The sequence below is a fragment of the Stomoxys calcitrans genome, chromosome 4 (genome assembly GCF_963082655.1).
Source record: "Stomoxys calcitrans chromosome 4, idStoCalc2.1, whole genome shotgun sequence".
Lineage (NCBI taxonomy): Eukaryota > Metazoa > Arthropoda > Insecta > Diptera > Muscidae > Stomoxys > Stomoxys calcitrans.
In genome coordinates, this window is record NC_081555.1 from 54,061,254 (window position 1) to 54,074,252 (window position 12,999).

The 12,999-nt window shown below is 37.6% G+C and overlaps 1 protein-coding gene across 1 annotated transcript in view; it reads left to right on the plus strand.

The window, feature by feature from the left end:
* The window catches only part of LOC106092834 (mucin-2), a 33,143-nt gene that overhangs the window by 8,927 nt on the left and 11,217 nt on the right, over positions 1 to 12,999 (plus strand). The window lies entirely within an intron of this gene.

The following is a 12,999-nucleotide window of genomic DNA, read 5'->3' on the forward strand; positions in this document are numbered from 1 at the left end:
AAGGTAATCAAAACCACCCTGCCACCACCACCTTGCAACAACAGTCTCATTACTTTTAAGCCAATGGACACCACATCGTGGCTAAAGCAGTGCCATTTAGCGTTTTATCGTTTTTGATTTCAACACTAGCAGAGTGGCAAAATGGTTCGTTGAGAGAATTTATTAAAATGACATGACAAACATAAATCATAAATGTTTGTATTTATGTTTGCTATGTAAGGGAGAGAAAGTGTTAGCATTTGACTAGTTTATCTGTTTTCAGATAGCTTGTAGCCAGATTAGGAATATATTTCATGTGCGTTTTTTTATTTATTTTTTTTAATGGCATTAGAACTCAAAAATTGTATTTTGTTTATTTTGTATTTTTTTTATACTTTTTAAGTATCGAAACGATATAATACACTCGAGAGTCATTTGGTTCTTTATTGAGAATAACAATAGCCTGCAATCCCGTGACAGCTGGTTGTACGCACCGGATTGACCCTTTATCGTCAGGGGCTGCCGCCTCAGTGTAAAACTCGGGATAACTATGAGCACCACATAGACTGGACCTTTTAGCTCCGATCTGTGTGGTGTTCATTGTTCCGGTCCTTTGGACCGGAACGAGCTTGCTCACCTATAAGAGCTAGACGAGGATCCCCACCTCCACATATAGACATCTGACTACAACAACAACAACCTACTTAAGCTTTAGGGAAATTTTCGATTGCAGCCAATACCACTACCAATGCAGTCGCCACTGAAAAATATTTGTGTAGAATAGAAAATGGCAACGAACATCGATCTATAATTTTGGCCGAATTTTAATCATTTTTGGCTGCCAAAAAATCACATAGGGTTAGTGCTTTTAAGTTCGGCATGTACCGGTAGTGGGCTTTTTTGTTTGTTAAACTCAAATTATTATGAACATTTAAAAATTTATATTAAATAAATGCCCAATAAACGTTAATAATATGCTCGGCATGTCCGCCTATGACGCTGAACGCCTGGGTTCGAATGCTGTGAGACCATTAAAAAAAAAAAATTCAGCGGTGGTTTTCCCCTCCTAATGCTGGCAACATTTGTGAGGTGCTATTCTCTTTGGAGAGAAGTTTTACATGGCACGCCGTTCGGACTAGGCTATAAAAAGGAGTCCCCTTATCATTGAGCTTAAACTTGAATCGGACTGCACTCATTGATATGGGAGAAGTTTGCCCCTGTTCCTTAGTGGAATGCTCAAGGGCGAAATTTGCAATTTGCAATATGCTCGGCTTGAAAGCAAAAATATTTGAGCTGAGCTTATAGATTACATCAGATTTAGTTAGAGGGTGCGAAAGTGCCTTAAGAAAAAATTTAGTGGAGGTATCCACTTTTTAAATTAAGAAAGCGTAGAAATATTTAAAATTTTGAATCAAAAATAATTTCAAATGTTAAAGGACAATGAAAAGAACATTTAAGTCATAAAAATTATTAAAAATATATATTTTTTTACCATATACCATAAATGGATTTTCCAGTAGTCGGTTTTTTTTATTCTTTTGCGCTCTTCAGAAATCGAATTGGGAGATCGGTTTATAAGGACGATGTATCAAAATATTTTCCGGGATATCCTATTTTAAAAATTAACTTACCTATGGACAACAAAAGTCTGTACAATGTTGGCGCAGAAGTTAATTCGTCCTTCTAAGACTCTCAACGCCATGATTCTAAGGCTTAAAAATTAAGAAAGTGAGACTTTTAAAATTATATATATGGATATAGATTACTTTCCCGATTTAAAACTCACTATGAATTAGTGAGTTTTAGTTCGATAGAAGAGGCCCATTTTCGCCCATCTATATATATGTTAACATCAAAGATGTTTGCTGGGATGTCAGCCAAACAAAAAATTCTTTATATTGGATTTCGATACCAAAAAATTGCTGATTCTATTGATTAATTCATTGACCGCTGTCAGTCAACATTGTCCGCCTGCAACAACAAACAGTGAACCATCATGATTTGTAAGCAACAATATGAAATGGTAATGGTAATGAAATGTAAGCATTTCTACAGCTAACGCAAGGGTCAACAATCCGTATCCACCAGTACCGCAGATCAACAGCAAACACAGCAAAGCGGGTAACCTGACACCTCATGACGACAACAATAACAAAATCGTCAATCAGCAAGAAACCAATAGCAGCACCAGCAACAGCACCAACCAACAGCAGCAGCGCCAACAGCAGCACCAACCAACTTCAACCTAAGTTTAAGATTTTTGATTTAGTTCTGTAAAAGCACTCAAATTAATAAAAACAGAAATGTAGTAACTGTTAACTGGCGCCCAACAATCCATCAACGCACCCGGAGGCTGTGACCAAGGACTAATAAAAACAGAAATGTAGTAACAGTTAACTGGCGCCCAACAATCCATCAACGCACCCGGAGGCTGTGACCAAGGACCAAAAAAACACCCTAGAAGACCACAGAGGCTGTAGCTACAACTACCGGCTCAACACACGTCAACAAGTAAGCGGACGATTCTCCAAGTAGATTTAACGAAAGGACAACGAAATCGCCTCCATGGACGTATGGAAAATCTTTATAGGGATACATTTGTAAGTAGGCAGTGAACACAAAAAAAAATTTGTGAATCGTAGATTTAATAATTAAGAAGAATTTAAGTACAAAAGTGAAAAAAATGTGAAAACTCTGGTAGAGAAAAAAATTTTGGTGAATAATTAAAGAATTTAAAAATTGTAACTTCAGGAAATAGAAAAATCAATAGAATTAAGAAAAGTTGGAAAAAGTTAGATTTAATAATTAAGAAGAATTTAAGTACGAAAGTGAAAAAAATGTGAAAACTCTGGTAGAGAAAAAAATTTTGGTGAATAATTAAAGAATTTAAAAATTGTAACTTCAGGAAATAGAAAAATCAATAGAATTAAGAAAAGTTGGAAAAAGTTAGATTTAATAATTAAGAAGAATTTAAGTACGAAAGTGAAAAAAATGTGAAAACTCTGGTAGAGAAAAAAATTTTGGTGAATAATTAAAGAATTTAAAAATTGTAACTTCAGGAAATAGAAAAATCAATAGAATTAAGAAAAGTTGGAAAAAGTTAGATTTAATAATTAAGAAGAATTTAAGTACGAAAGTGAAAAAAAATGTGAAAACTCTGGTAGAGAAAAAAATTTTGGTGAATAATTAAAGAATTTAAAAATTGTAACTTCAGGAAATAGAAAAATCAATAGAATTAAGAAAAGTTGGAAATGGATCGCCGGAAATCCAGATCACGACGATTTCGAGATAATAGAGCAAAAAATTAACAATGTTTTGTCAAGCAATAATAGGCAGGTTGTAATAAATAATCTGTCTCTAAAAAAAATAGATGAACTCACAGAAAATACCAACAAAATTATAAAAATTGTAAAAACCAATGAAAATTTTATAACCATGCTCAAAATGAAAATTGACCTTTTAAAGGAAGAAATTGTTAATGTAAATTATGCCATTCACTGGGCAAAGTCCGGCATAATAAATTCATTTGTATTGTCGAACACTGAAGTGAATATTGCAAAAGAGCTTTTCGAGAAAGATTCAATTCCCTTTGTAAACATAGAAGAAATATTCGAATTCTCTGAAGTAAAAATTGCATCAAATGAAAAATCACTTATTTATATCGTCAATGTACCGACTACGAATTTAGATTCCTGCAGTAAACTCTTGATTAAACCCACTAAGAGTGGGGATCTTATTAATAAAATTGATTATAATGAAATACTAGTTTGTAAAAATGAATCCTATGGGATCCTTAAACCATGTAAATCTTTCAATAATCTGACTGTTTGTAATTTAAATAATGTCAAAAGAATAGAAAAAGAAAATTGTTTGTTAAATCTTTTAAAAAGCGTAGAAGCAAACTGTACTTTATTGAGACATAGCACCACCCCTACAGTAGAGGAAGTCTTGCCTGGGATGATTCTACTAAATCAATTCGATGGTACCATTCTCATCAACGACGAGCAGTACAATCTTACGGGAACCTTCATAATCAAGTTTCAAAACGCTTCCATAACAATTGACAACGAGACATACAACTATTTCCAAACAACGTATGCCGAACCATTACCTGCAATCCTACAACCTAGATCTCCTGGATCAAAAATAGAAGAAGTAACCACTTTGGAATTTGTAAAAAGGATCCATCTAAACAATACAAAAGCGATAGAACTGTTGAACATTAAAAACAAATGGAGTGCGGCCGTGCATTTACTCACAATAGCTGCAGCTCTCATTCTGGTATTGTTCTTGATAAGAAGAAAGCAGCGCCCATTGATTGAAACCGTTAATCTAGCACCTCCCAATCAACTATCAGTTCCGACATCGAATTCAACAAACTTTCCAAGAGACGTACCAAGATTATCTCAGATACCTTACTTCTAACGGTATTACGATCGAGGACGCTCGTAACTAAGAGGGGAGGTGTTAACATCAAAGATGTTTGCTGGGATGTCAGCCAAACAAAAAATTCTTTATATTGGATTTCGATACCAAAAAATTGCTGATTCTATTGATTAATTCATTGACCGCTGTCAGTCAACATTGTCCGCCTGCAACAACAAACAGTGAACCATCATGATTTGTAAGCAACAATATGAAATGGTAATGGTAATGAAATGTAAGCATTTCTACAGCTAACGCAAGGGTCAACAATCCGTATCCACCAGTACCGCAGATCAACAGCAAACACAGCAAAGCGGGTAACCTGACACCTCATGACGACAACAATAACAAAATCGTCAATCAGCAAGAAACCAATAGCAGCACCAGCAACAGCACCAACCAACAGCAGCAGCGCCAACAGCAGCACCAACCAACTTCAACCTAAGTTTAAGATTTTTGATTTAGTTCTGTAAAAGCACTCAAATTAATAAAAACAGAAATGTAGTAACTGTTAACTTATATCCTCTGTATAACCGATCACCCGATTTACCGTGTTCAGCTCAATCCCATGAAAGCCGGTTTTACGTACCAGATTTACCCGATGTACAACCACCGTTTTCAGCTTTTAAGACGAATATTTGTACCCAATTCGTTTGAAATTTGCAACAATGTCTTATATTAAAACTCTCTTTATTCGAAAAGGGTCCAGGTCGGATCGCATTGTGTTAAAGCTGCTATATATACATACCAATCTCCCGATTTAAGGTTTTGAGCTTATGAAAGGCTAATTTTTACCAGATTTCGCTGATATTTATTCAATGCGTTGTAGAGCGAGAGCGGGAGGGAATGACAATCTCTACATTCGCATCGAATATGATCCAGAACGGATCATATTTAGATATACCTTCTTTATAGATAGATCTCACGATTGAATTTGAACCACCTAAATGACGTATTTTTCAACCCATTTCCTTGAAATTCGGAAAATTTGATAGTATTGACCTTTCTACATTCTTTCCCAAGAGGTCTATATCGGATTACATTCGTATATAGTTGTTTTATAGAACGATCTTCGAGTAAGAAATATACCTATGGTTGTGGGTATTAAATCTTGGTCCCGCGACTTTTTGGTGAATTCTTTTTCGTTTTTCTTGTTAAATATGCAAGTTAATAATGTAAAACTTGTGTTTTAAAATAAGTACTTCAAGCATTTTTTTTATTAATAATTGTTATTTTCTTTGCAAAAATACTATATACCGACTATAGGAACATGTCATTGGGAAATGGTGCCGACCACTGTTAAAAAAACACTTTTTCCATAAAATTTAACATTTTAAGAATTTAATAAAAGTAATTTATTTTTTTTAGAATTACATCTAAATTAAAACAAAATTTCGAATGTTAAATACCAAACATCAGTTGAATTGAACATTTGTACCCGGAAGGAGGATGGCTTGAAAAATGCAAAATCACTAAATTGCCGACTATGTACTAAAATTAATCGTTTTTATTTGCAAATAACATAATTTCATGTTACATGGACCTACCAAAACTTTCATTTTCATTCGTAATTGCATAAAAACATTCTCCAATGCCTATTATGTCACCCTGTTGCGCAAAGAAAATTTCATTTGAGGTGCATACCTGCATTTCTTATGGTAACGAAAATTTCGCCAGAGTTGCATACTGCCCTTTAAGAAGAATCAAGAAATGAAAAACGATTAGTTTCTATTATTGTCCCTTATATTAAATTCTCTTCTCTATAATTTTCTCGTTTGGCCTAAAATTGGCAAAAATCGGTTCAAATTTAGATATACATGTGTACCTCTATGCTCGGTAAATTTTTTTTCAATGTTATTTATGTATATATCGCCCAATTTACACTTAAGCAACCATTGCAAGCGCATTTATCAATCCATGTTTCCCAGAATATGGGCTATGATGTTCCTAGAACCATCACTAGTCAATTGATTTTGATGAAAATTTGATTCAGATTTAGATATCGCTTCAATTAACATATCAAAAATGTATTTTCACGTTCCAACATTTGCACAAATGTTACTAACTTGTCCTTAACAGAAAGCTTTAATACCAAATTACAATTAATCAAATGTCGAAGCTCGGCAGTTACACTTGCCGCAATAACGAACCAAATCCGTCTTTAACCTAATACAACTCTCATAAAAACTACTGCCTCCAATTGAGATCCGAAGTAGTGGAGATTTGACGTGCTGTTTTTAACATCTAAGCTCTCATATAGACCGATCTTATGATTTAACAACGAATTCAACAAACTTTTATTCATTTTCACATATTTATTTACAATGATTATTATTTTCTTTTTGCATTCCCATGTTTAGACCATTTTTATTTATTAAAATTTGAAGATAACTTTTTATTTTCAATTTGTTTATTATCCTTTTTAATAGATGTTTCTTTGTCATTGGTTAAAACAAAGCGTTTATGTCTGGCATATCAACAAACATTCATTATGTGGAAGATAGGTACATGCACTCGAATTGAGATCTGGCTGACATGTGGTCAACATCCACCAACATAGATGTAGGAAAGGCGCAAAGTTGAAGCAGCACCACATGGTTATTGTGTCTTCTTTTTTTTTTTTGATTTGACCAACGGCGATGAGACTTAAATGACGCGATAAATGAGTGAGACGCTAATATAAATTGTGCTGTTATTACAATAGAAATAGTACAACGTTGACGTCGACGCGACGGTAATGGCTACTGCGACAGGCACTGAAAATATAAACAAAAGTTCGTTGAACGTGGAAAATACATTTTCACTTTGGTTTTAGATACATTGTGTGTGTGTGTGGCTGTGTTTCTGTTCGTTTGGGAAAGTCAGTGTGCTGAGGTGGGCATTTGTCTTTTGAGAGAGATTTTTATGCACACGCCAATACAGCTATGTATTCTTGTGTGAACGCGCCTATTTAGAGTGAAAGCAGGGTTGCCAGATATTCCAATTTTTAGCTTTAAAAATAGCAAAGTGCCAATTATCCTATATTTACTCAATAATCGCGTTTTTTAATTATTATTATTTTTTGTTTGGGTATTGTTGACCTGTTTTAAAAGGTTTCGGAGTCTACCGAAATATTGGAATGAAATAAAAGAAAAAACATTAAATATTTGTGTTTTCATCGACCTATAGCCGATACAATACAACCAAATTGAAGAAATTTTTATTTTTTCTAATTTTTATACCCACGACTGATGAATGGAAGTTTTTTTTATTTTGTTGTTCCGCTTTCAGTGAGTACATGGAAGCTACTATTTACGACATTAAAAATGTAACTAAAATGGATTTGGCTAAAAATGGATATAGAGAGTTTATATATTGTAATTGCCATAAATATAGGTGTATAATCCCCATATACTCCAAATCGGAAGTAATTTAGAGATATGTAGCTGCCATTAAGATCCATCGTTAAGACTTGTTATTACGTATTTTGCCTTAGTTTGCGATAATTTGGTTGTTGTAGCCAACAACCTCCATATGTGGAGGTAGCGATCCTTGTCAAGCTCTTCTGGGAGAGGGAGCACGCTCCGGCTTACTCCGCTCCATATCGCTGATTGTCCCCGACTGCAGTTGGACTATCCACAACCTGTGGACGCGCCCGGTAGCTCGCAGCTAAACTTCTCGTGGCAATGATGAACACCACACAGATCGAAGTTCAAAGTACCAGACTGGTATCTGCGCCAATTCCTGTCTAAATCGGACCATATTTCGATAATCTAACATTAAGATACAGTTCCTGTTTGGCATAGTGAATGACGCAGTTTTATCTGATTTCAACAAAAAAATATTTGGAAGATTGGGCACAGTTGGAGATCACATAAGATATATTTTTTACCCTGGTTAATATATATCCATCCATTATGGTGGGTTCATCCCAAACACATAAATAAACATTCCGAGTTTTTGTTGATTTTCTAAAATTGAAGTGCGTAAATGCTGATTTTTCTCTTGAAAAGTACTGATTTTCTACCAAATTTATGTGGCAACCCTGATTGAGAGCAACTTTGAAAGAGAGAAACTTCAAAGTTTGGCAATAAAGCCAATTTACAAAAGTCAGTTGCTGCTGCTGCTAGCCACCGAAATATATGTATATGTACGTTCGGTTGATGTGAACATTACTTTATAGCCATGGCATTAATGTGGACTCATCGCTGTTGTTATTGGCACTAATCGCTTCTAAGTAAAGCTCTGGAAGCACACACGCACACGTGTACCATGAAATTCTTAACATTTCTAAATAAGATTGAAAACAAACAATTTACGTACGATGCCATACCGATGAAACTAATGTACGTCATCATTTAGATTTTTTTTACATTCATGGCGAGGCTGCATTTTTCCCTCCCTTCAGTTGAGTTCTCGCTCAAAGCCATTCGATATTTGGAGGGAATGTAGGAAAAGGACAATGAATCTATTTGATAAAAGTTATGTAAAGCAGTCATTAATTGCTATATTTGGAAATTTGTTAAAGAAATTTTCGTTTCCGGTGGAACTTTGAGTTCACTCAAGAAGGCCAGTCCCATTGGACAGCAATTTTCCCACATTGCCTCTAATAATAGTGAAACAAATAGTCAAATGTACACCATATCAATTGTGGGTCAAGGGGAGGGTTATTCATTACGTAATTATCAGCTACTTTTGTAGTTTTGGATAGGGTGTCCGCCAAATGATTGAAGGATCTAGACCTTTTGTATCCAAGAACGCGTCTCAATTGGATGGGGCAACACATAGACTTCTGTAGAATCTTTTTGATGGGAGACTTCGATGTCCGGAACATACGGAATTTCCCTGTTCGAGTTTATTTTTAAGGTGGACGCTTTCTACGATGACTGTGCGCCTGTGTCGCAGGTTGGGGAAAGCGAAACCGAAACCGAACGTCAGTTATCCCGGGGTTGAGGAAGCATGGCCTTGGACTCCTGCAATTAATATTGCTTGGTTATTGCATGGTCAGGCCTTTGATATCGTCGAGAACACATGTAGAGACAGACCTATCGAAGGCATTCGACACAATACTGTTTGTGGACATCGCCAACACGTCCCTCCAGCCAGGCCTGAAACGCTGGGTCGCGAATCATCTGTGTGGTCGCCAGTTATTTGTAGAATTTAGGGATGAGAAGTCAAAGTCGATTCACCGTAAAGTGAATCAAGGAGTTCCCCAAGGCGGGGTAACATCTCCGCCACTGTTTAACCTTTACCTATCCTCAATACCACCCCCTCAGACGGCAAAGAGGTCGTATTATATGCGGATGATTGTACGATCTTACCATCAGGCCCCCACCCATTGATGACATCTGCGATAGGTTTAACGTTTGCGTCAACAAACTTGCCTGTTATTTTGCTCCAAGAAATCTGAAATGATTTCAACCATCAAGTGTCCCAAAATACTTGGTGTCACATTTGACAGCTCTTACACATTCTCCCTACATGCTTTAACAATTGGCGATAAAGTCAAAAGTAGAAACAATATCACCAAGAAATGATTTCAACCATCAAGTGTCCCAAAATAATTGGTGTCAAATTGGACAGCTCTTACACATTCTCCCAACAGTTTGCGTAAGTCAAAAGTAGAAACATGATCTTCAAGTCACTTGCCGGCAGCATTTGGGGTGCTGCTGACAAAGAAACCTAGTTAACCCCGAACGTACAAAGCAATTGGCCGGTCTGTGGTAAGTTGTGCAGCGCCAGTATTGTTTCGTCAGCTCTGTGACATGCAGTGAAATAATATTCAGATCTTTCAGAATGCCGCTCTTCGCACTGCGACGGGCTGTCTCCTCAGTACTCATGTGGACCACCTCCATCAGGAGACAAAGATCCTAAGCAATACCTTCTGCGCTGTTATCGCAGAGACCATCCAAATCATCAATTTGTGGACAGGTATCCACGACCCAGAAGCCTTAAGGTAGTTCTGCATGACCTAGAGCGTGAGATTCATCGCTACAAGAGAGAACCTCTAGATCAAGCTGATCTAGACAACATTCATGTAGACACGGTAGCAGGTGGTGTGAATAGCTACCGGGTAAATATGGTCCTTGGAGAACGACCGCCTCCCATTGCACCTGAAGAAATTGACCTCCCCTGGCAAACTAATTACAATGCGGCAGATGCAGCCGCCTCGATTCCTGCAGAGCAAGAATTGATGCCGTCGTACAGGATGTATGTCACGATTGTAACCAGGGACCATACGACACACGCCACCTATTTAACTGCCCATCCAGACACCCACTCGACTCAATCCATACAGATCCCTCTGGATGCACCCCATTTTAGTCACAGAAATGCTTAACAGAATCAAGCAGACGAAAGGTAGAACGTAACACACTGCTACAACAACAACAGAATAAAGGGTGAACACCATTTCCGTTCCTGTATTCCATCCAGGCATTTAGTCCTCTTTTCATTCTAGAGTTATGTGCAAGCCTGAATTGGCTGGCTGGGTCATACTCCCATCGGTGACAGCTTCTCACCCATCCGCCTGATTACCCCTTTTATACCCTTCACCATACAACACATGTGGTATCTTGTTATGATATATTTGCCATATAAACCGATCTTCAGATCTGATTTCTTGAGCCTTTAAAAGTCGTTACCGCCCGATTTGAAATTTTCCACGTAGTGTTTAGTTACCACTTCCAAGACACATGCTTAGTGTGATCCATAATCAGATCGCTCGATTTAACTTCTTGAGGCTCTAGAGGGCGCAATAATTATCCGATTTGACTGAAAATTTGCAATCCCATGGAAGACGGTTGTACGTACCGGATTGACACGATGGAGTCTTTCATCGGCAAGGGCTGCCGCCTCAGTGTGCAACAGACTGCTACAATAACAAACTTTATGATCAAAAGTGGTAGTATGCATAGATCCATGAAGGATACGTTTTTTGTCAACTCATCAAACTAATTAGCTACAAAATGAATTCCGGTGACTTTAGGTAACCTTATGTTATAGTGGCCTTTCTTCTGGGGTTTCGTAGTTAATATTAAATAGTTGGTTGTTGTTGTAGCAGTGTAATGCGTTCTACCTTTCGTCTATTTTATTCTGCTGAATATCCAGATCCAGGAACTCTGCGATAAGGTGGGGTGCTTCAAGAGGGTCTGTCCTGAGACGATTAGGTCTGGTTGGGTAATCCCTGGTCACAATAGGGAACCTACACAGGCGTCTGTATCTGCCGAAACGTTATTGAGCCAGAAACACTCTGGTTTGCCGGGCGATGTTGTTGTAGTAGTGTATTGTACACTCGGCCCTATCCGCTATGTACAACTGGCTGTCATGGGATTCCCGGGAAGGTCAATTTCACTAGGTGCAATTGGAGGCGGTTGTTCTCCAAGGCCCATATTCATACGGTCACTATTCACCGCATCTGCTGCCGTGTCTGCATGAATGTTGTCTAGATTCGCTTGTCATGCCGCTTGATCTAGAGGGTATCTCTTGTAGGGCTGCACCTCTCACTCTAGATCATGTAGATCCATCTTAAGGCTTCTGGGAGGTGGGTGTATCTACAAAATGATGATTTGGATGGTCCTTGCGATAACAGCCCAGAAGGTATTATTTAGACAGTATGTAGTTATGTCTTCGCATGGATAGGATCTTTGTCTACTGATGAAGGTGGTCCACGTGAGAACAGAGGGTACAGCCCATTGCAGTTCGAAGAGCAGCATTCGGAAAGATCTGAATATTTTTCAACTACGTGTCACATAGTTGATGAGGCCACACTGAAGCTGCATAACTTTTCACAGACCAGTCAATTGCTTTGTACATAGTCAATAAAGTTTCTTTGTCAGCACCCCAAATGATGCCCGCAAGTGACTTGAGGATTTTGTTTCTACTTATGTCCTTATTACAAATGGGGGCTTGTGCGGAGGACGTGAAAGTGTTGTTAAATGTGACTCCAAGCATTTTGGGGCACTCGATGATCGGAACCGTTATGCCAACAACTTTCACAATCGGATCATCATTCACACGACGCGTATTTGTAGTAAACCATGTGGCTGAAGATTTGGTGGCAGATTTCAAGAGAATAGGTAGATGTTAAGCAGTGCCGGAGATTTCGCCCGCCTTGGAGAACTCCTGTTTCACGTTACGGTGTTTCGACCTCTTATTTCTAAATTCCACAAATGACAGGCGATCGCACAGATAATTCGTGACCCTGCCTTTCAGTTCTTGTGCTGTGCAGTCTTCGAAATCCACGCAGATGCTCAACGAATGGAAATTCTCTAACCAGGTCGGAGGTAGTAGTCCTACAAGCGTCTAGTAGCTAAGACGCTTGTAGGTTACATGCTGGGTGTAATAATGCAGTCTTTGGACAAATCAAACAAGATATGCACATTATCTGCCTTTTTTTCTGAATTTTTCAACTTGGATCGTAGTTCATTAAAATACATACAAAACAAGTATTGAACCAACAAGTACTGTAAGATGGTATGCTAGGCTACCTGAGATATGATACCCAGAACAGGTGACTTTTGAATTGTTCAGCCTTTTCTTTGAAAAATCTGCGACAGCCGAGTGCAAAAAAAATATAATATGCTCTTTAGAGATTTAATGGCTGTATGGCTATCT